Below are 6,940 nucleotides of genomic sequence, written 5' to 3'. Positions count from 1 at the left end.
TTCAGTTTCTTAAATTTTCTGTGTTCTGGCGGAAACATCATGTACGATGAAGTTTCTATCTTTATATTATCCCCCTTTTAATCTGATTCCAGTAAGAGTCTATTATCTCAAATTGAACTGAAAAGAAAGCAAATGAGAATGTGGTAGTGTGGACATCCAAGGTCAAAGGTTAAAGAGAAAGCATCCTTGGTGTCCAAGACAGGGAAAACACAGGAACCCTGGTAAACACTGTCAGAAAACAAATTCTCTGCTCATTGTTTGTGCTCAGTGGGTGCCTTTTCAGTAAAAGTAATATAGCGTGCTACTAAACATCCAGGGCAAATAGGTGATGTTTTAAAGACATGTTTAGAACTGACTCAACTACTGAACATCTGTCTCTTCACTAATGTCTTGGTTATTCGAGTGTGCAATATGAGGGAAAAGAGGAAATAAGGAGGCAGGAGAGAAAGAAAGATGGAGCATCGTGGTCATTCTAGGGTTTCTGGCCTGCATGTGGAAAATTTCCTTTCAACTTTCTTACTTGGTAAATGACAAAACAGAGCCAGTAGGTATACCCAACCCAAGCCGGTGGTGGTGGTGCATGCCTTTGATCCCAGCACTCGGGAGGCAGAGCCAGGGGGATCTCTGTGAGTTCAAGGCCAGCCTGGTCTACAGAGCAAGATCCAGGACAGGCACCAAAACTACACAGAGAAATCCTGTCTTAAAAACAAACAAACAAACAAACAAAACCAAACAACAACAAGAGCAAACAAGCAAAAAACACCAGAAATGCCCAACCCAAGCATGTTCCAAATAGATGTGAACACTTCTGTCACAGAGATCTACAACGTCTATGATATTGCAAGATTAACTTATCTTGGAGAATGTTCACACAACTCATAATCTAGCCCTGTTCTATTAGCTTTATCTTACTAATTATAGCAATTATTATCATATTGTCTGTTTTATAGCAAAGCATTTTACTGAAACATGTTGCATACAGGCAAATATAATTAACTGATATATATTTATTGATTTAATTGTGTTTATTCTATTGAGATTACCACTCACTTACCTGTAAGGCTGTTGCCTGATTTTAAAAATTCTTTTAATTTAAAAAAAAAAAATTTGTGAGATAAATTTGGGGTTTTGGGTGGGTTGGCCTCAAGCTTACTACCCTCCTTCAGTCTCCTAAGGGGTAGCAGATGCCACTGTTTCCTAATCAAGAGATTATTTTTTGAGATGGGATCTGTAGCTGGGGCTAGCCTCCAATTCCTTCTGTAGCTCAGGATAACCTTGAAGTTTTTAAATCCTCCAGTCTCTACCTCCCAAGTTCCAAGATTACAGTTGTGTATCATTATACCTGGTTTATGTGGTGCCGGCAATCAAATCCAGGCATCAACCCAAGAAGTGTAACAAGTGTAGTCCATCTTTAGACCCTCCAAATTAACATTCACTTAAAACATTTTCTATGCTCTAGGGCCCCTTTGGGAAGTTTATAAAGATTATAGAATGGTAAATGAAGACCACATGAGAATAGGAAGAAGCAAAGTGCTAGAGAGGCCCACAGAAATCCACAAAGATACCCCCACAACAGACTGCTGGCAATGGTCGAGAGACAGCCCGAACTGACCTAATCTGGTGATGGGATGGCCAAACACCCTAATTGTTGTGCTAGAAACCCCATCCAACGACTGAGGGATCTGGATGCAGAGATCCATGGCTAGGCCCCGGGTGGAGCTCTGGGAGTCCAATTAGCGAGAATGAGGAGGGTTTATATGAGTGAGAATTGTTGAGACCAAGGTTGGAGAAAGCACAGGGACAAATAGCCAAACGAATGGAAACACATGAACTATGAACCAATGGCTGAGGGGCCCCCAACTGGATCAGGCCCTCTGAATAGGTGAGACAGTTGATTGGCTTGATCTGTTTGGGAGGCATTCAGGCAGTGGGACCAGGTCCTGTGCTCATTGCATGAGTTGGCTGTTTGAAACCTGGGGCCTATGCAGGTTCGCTTGGCTCGGCCTGGGAGGTGGGGACTGGACCTGCCTGGACTGAGTCTACCAGGTTGATCTCAGTCCTCGGGGGAGGCTTTGTCCTGGAGGAGGTGGGAATGGGGGTTGGGCTGGGGGGAAGTTGAGGGGGATGGGAGTGGGGAGAACAAGGGAATTCGTGGCTGATATGTAGAACTGAATTGTATTGCAAAATAAAAAAAAAAAAAAGAATATAGAATGCACAATTCAAAGCCAGGTGAAGGAGAAAAGATGGGTTTTCCAGACGACTTTAACGTAACTCTCAGTAAATATCATCTTATCATTACTTTGGACTCTCTCAAAAAAGAGTTCAAAAGTTTATCCCAATTTCATAGTGAAGTTATGAGTGACTTGTAGTGTAATCTACATCTAATTTTTCCAATAAGGAAACAAGATCTTGATCTTTTCAGGTATAAATAATTTGTAGGTTTCCTATATTTCCATTTTTCATGAACTCAAATAACTAAGGGAAAACTATTAGAGCTTTTATTGCATTTGTCTATACAAACAAGGAAACAAAGATGTCTTAGCACAGGGGTAGATGTGTAGTTGATACTCACAATGAGTGTTGCGAAGCCAAGGGTATATGCTATCTAGCCCAGCAGCCTGTACAGGGATAACTTCTTATCGCTTCACTGTCACTGTCAAGAAGTAAATACATACATATTTGCCATAAATCTATGTTAAATGTAGCAAACAATAAAAGCTTATTTCAATTTCTTTTGGTTACATATGTTCAGCATCAGCAAGCTTCAAAGCATACCTTTCTGCATAGAAGACATTCTGAAAGAAGGATATAATCCTGTGTTTAATCTCCTTGGAGATGAGGACCAGGAGGGAGAAATTTCTTGTAGTGTTTTATGAATGGTGGTGAAAGCAGAGTACTCACTGAGCCCTATTAAGTAAAATACAGTATATTGGAAAGTACAATGCGCACAATGGGAATACACTGTGGAAAATGACCTCATAAAGTTGTTCTAATGGCTGAAGTGTATGCATATGTGGATTTTTTTTTTTTGCTAAACATTTAAAAATAAAGTAATATTGAATGGAAGGTTTGAGCTTTGTGAGGTGAAGGCCCAAGAGAAGCCACTGTGCTCTGCACTTGGTCATCAGTTTCTCCTGATGATCCATAATCCATCAAGGTCCATAACAAAACTGGAACATTACATGACAATGAGCTAGAAATGCAGGGAGAGTAGCAGACATGTTGGAAGAAAAGAACAGCTTTCTCAGTTAAATTGCTAGTTGTTTCACCCTAGAGAAAATTATCTTCTTGTGATTCTCGTTTTATTCAGTAATTATTGGTTACGGCAAACATCAAGACTCAAATGTTCTGTCAAAGACATATACACACAGCTAGCTGTTCAGATTCCTCAGGCAATTTTACATGACTTACATATCTAATTTTAAAGAATTAAATTTAAATACATCAACCTCTTCAATAAATTAAATCTAGTTCTTTCTCCCATGGAAACAATCAAATTTTATTATAAAATTTTAGTCTAAATCTGAATGAATTGAATATCACTTTTAGACATCTTAAGCTCTGATAAATTTACCTATCACCCTATACCTTCTTTTGTTTTTCCAATCTACTATTCCCTTATAAATTCCTTAGCTAGAAATATATGTCACTCAAAGGTCATGAGCGTGCAAGGTTGTGAGTATGTAAGCAGGCATCAAACCTGGGTTAGTATTTGCCTACGAAGAGTAGGCAAAGTTTGAGTTTAAACATTACTGCCTTGATTTGAGTCTGTTTTGATCTTTCATCTAAGAGCTAAAGAACTTTCTATCACACTGTGTAATAAGACTAATTTCTAACAGATATGGATCCCATTCTAGAATTTTCTTTTCATATCCCTATCTTTAAAGAAATGCAATGGAATATCAAGGAAGCCAATACCTGAAATCCAGTCAAATAAATTTTCAGTGGTAAATTCTCAAGAAAAGATTTAGCATTAAAATCTAATCTTTTAGAATCATAAAACCAAGCATTACTCAACTACTCTGATGAAATATAATTGGTCACTTATGCAAGGTTCTTGTTAATACTAAGCTCCTTAAATCTCTGTTTAATTCCCAAGAGGAAGGAGCAGAGTTCCAAACCATAATATGAAGAACTCCTTTATTTACCCACCACACCCTGACCATATCTAGGCTCTGACAAAAATGAGACTTTGGAAGAGAGCATGAGCAGTTGCACATCGGGATAAAGATGAGAGGTCTGATCCTCATACACTTACCAACACACCAGCGGAAGTGCTCATTCAGCTGGTACCACACAATCATCATGTGGCCTCTGGGGATCTCTTCTGATGCTTCTGTGTGTGGTGTCTTCCCACCAGTTCCTGACTGAACTTAGTTTTCTTCACTTCTTTGTGGGTGCAGCATTCAATTGTCTCTGTAAGGAAGGATGCAGACAGGACGTGACTTTGGGGAACCAGTTCTGTTTGCATCAGTCATCTCCACCTGACAGGCACCTACCTCACTGAGTACAATATGCATCTGACTATGAAAACTCATTTTACACTTCTGTTAGCTAGCTGACTTGGGAACTTGTATTTTCACCCCACATCAAGACAAGTGAAATCTTGATTTGCTGATACCTTCTAGTTCTGGGTACTATAAAACACATTCTTAGTGTTCCATCCTTCAGGATAGTCTAGAAAAATAACACTTTCCATATACAAAGAGCATATGGATCAGCCTCAAATATCCAAGATGAAAGAAGTAAGGTGCACAAGAGAGCCCACCACCCATGCTATATCGATAATGCCCTATACTGTGGTGTGGAAGATGCTTTAAAGCTAAAGAAGGAAAATGCCAAGCTCTTCTCCTAAGACAATTTGGTAGCACAGTGTCTTGTGAAGCTCCACTGGGTTTTAGTCACAGTTGGCCTCCTCTTTGGAGACTTCTACAATCTTAGCTGAGCCCTGGATACAGACACACAGCAGAGGAGGTAGAGATGTTGTTCTCTCATACAGGTCTAGATAAACCAGAACCTTACCTTCATACAGTTGAGTTGCCAGTGGAAATTGCTCTTTGATTTACAGAAAGGGTCATCTGACCCATGGCTGCACACATGGTTTTTGTATACACAGACAGTATCCTTCCCAGGCAGGAACGTTTCTGTCATCATTATTACATTCAGACATGGAGAACCCCAGAGACACTTAGGTGGGTGACACATCAAAATAATTTTATACCCTGAGAGCAATAGTATTTCTTCTTCTTTGGGGTTTTGTTACCTGGCTTCTTTCTGTACTTGTTTGCCTGACTTTTCATATAATCTGAACCTAAACATTACATGCCTGTCTCTCGAACAGCAGGTTTTGAAATCTGCCATTGTTGACCTATTTTATCATGTTAGGTTGTATACATCTCCACCAGCTTTGTGTCTTATGTTTCTTCTGTGAGGGGTATTATTTCAATAATATACCTTCATCTAACAAACTTCCAGAATACATTCCTACAGCTCATTCAAGAACTAACTCTGATTCAGAGGCGTTGAAGACCAGAAGTTCAAACTAGCTATCATTGGCTAGCTAGTTTGGAGCCAGCCTACATTACATGAGACTCAGTCTCAAAGAAACAAATCAAACTCTTCCTGATGTGAGTCAGGCAGCCATAAAGCTATTTCCAGTTCAAATTCTAAATACTTAATGACTTTGACCATCCATTTCATCCTACATTTGATTATTTCTATTGAGGAAAAAAATAAAAATATTTATATATCAATACTCAGTAAAATATTTGAAATAAGAAAATTTAAAGCAATCAATCATTTATTTTGTATAAAAATGTAATTTTCTCCTACTACATATTCATGATTTTCTGTAACTATTTTTAAGTTTTATTAACCTACACTTGGCCTTAAATATTTCCTCTTAAAAGTCAAGAAAGATTCATTTATCATAATCATAGCTTTGCAAGAGTAATAATTCTCTTTCCCTAACCTCTGTTCACTCTTTCTCTCTACCAGTACTAAAGTTTCTACTTGACATACTCATTCAAGGACAATGTTTCTAAGCCTCAGTAAAGTTGAATGGTTTCACTGCATTTCCTATAATCTTGGGAATGAAAGAGAATTTCAGTATTTGCAGTTCATAAATCAGTTACCTATCTGCTCCTGTTACACACCCCTTCTTAATTATCCGTGTATAAATTCTCCAGTGTTAGTTGGTTAGCGCCTGGTTAGTATAGCCTGTGTTCTAAAGGACGCTCCCCATGTGTACACAGCAGTGGACCATACTGATCAGGCCTCCTGGGTTCCATGCCTTAGAAATCCCCTGGAACTTGTTTACAAAAACTACTAGAAGGAAGCTCAGAGATGATTCCCAATGGGCTCACACACAGCACTAATAAAGTAAGGCAGACACTGCCCTGGTGACCTGGAGTGGGGAGAGCCCCTCAGGAGATTCTTGAATTGGGATGTTAATTACTGTCACCACTCCCAAAGACGAGGCTACCATGCTCCCCTTCCTCTCCCCGAGGGAGGAAGGCTGTCCTTCATCTTTCCCTTTTAAAGCTCTACTGAAGCCTTAGGTCATTTAAATATATCAGCTTTTGTGACCTTTTTTTTAATGTCACCCTGCAGCACAAATAGATTAACCCAGAGTGTTTGTGTTCCATGTAGGTGTGCCTGGGCCTGATTCAAAACCGGGTGAAAAAAATACAATACTCTTCAGTTATCTGCAGAAGACCCTTGCTTTGTCTCTGGAAGCACAAACCCACCCTCTGTTCTGTTGAGGCACATGCAGAGAACATTATGGGCCACTGTGATGTTGAATGGTCAGCAAATGTCTCATGGAACATTTTAAGCATGCCATGAAAAGGTTTAAGACTCTGAAAAAAACACACAAAAATAGTCTTATGATTACACGGAAAAAATTCAAAGAGAAATAATGAGCCAAATAAATGTTAAA

This window comes from Peromyscus californicus, unplaced genomic scaffold (genome assembly GCF_007827085.1).
Source record: "Peromyscus californicus insignis strain IS unplaced genomic scaffold, ASM782708v3 Scaffold_6__1_contigs__length_162567912, whole genome shotgun sequence".
Classification (NCBI taxonomy): domain Eukaryota; kingdom Metazoa; phylum Chordata; class Mammalia; order Rodentia; family Cricetidae; genus Peromyscus; species Peromyscus californicus.
Note: the sequence above shows the minus strand (reverse complement) of the source record.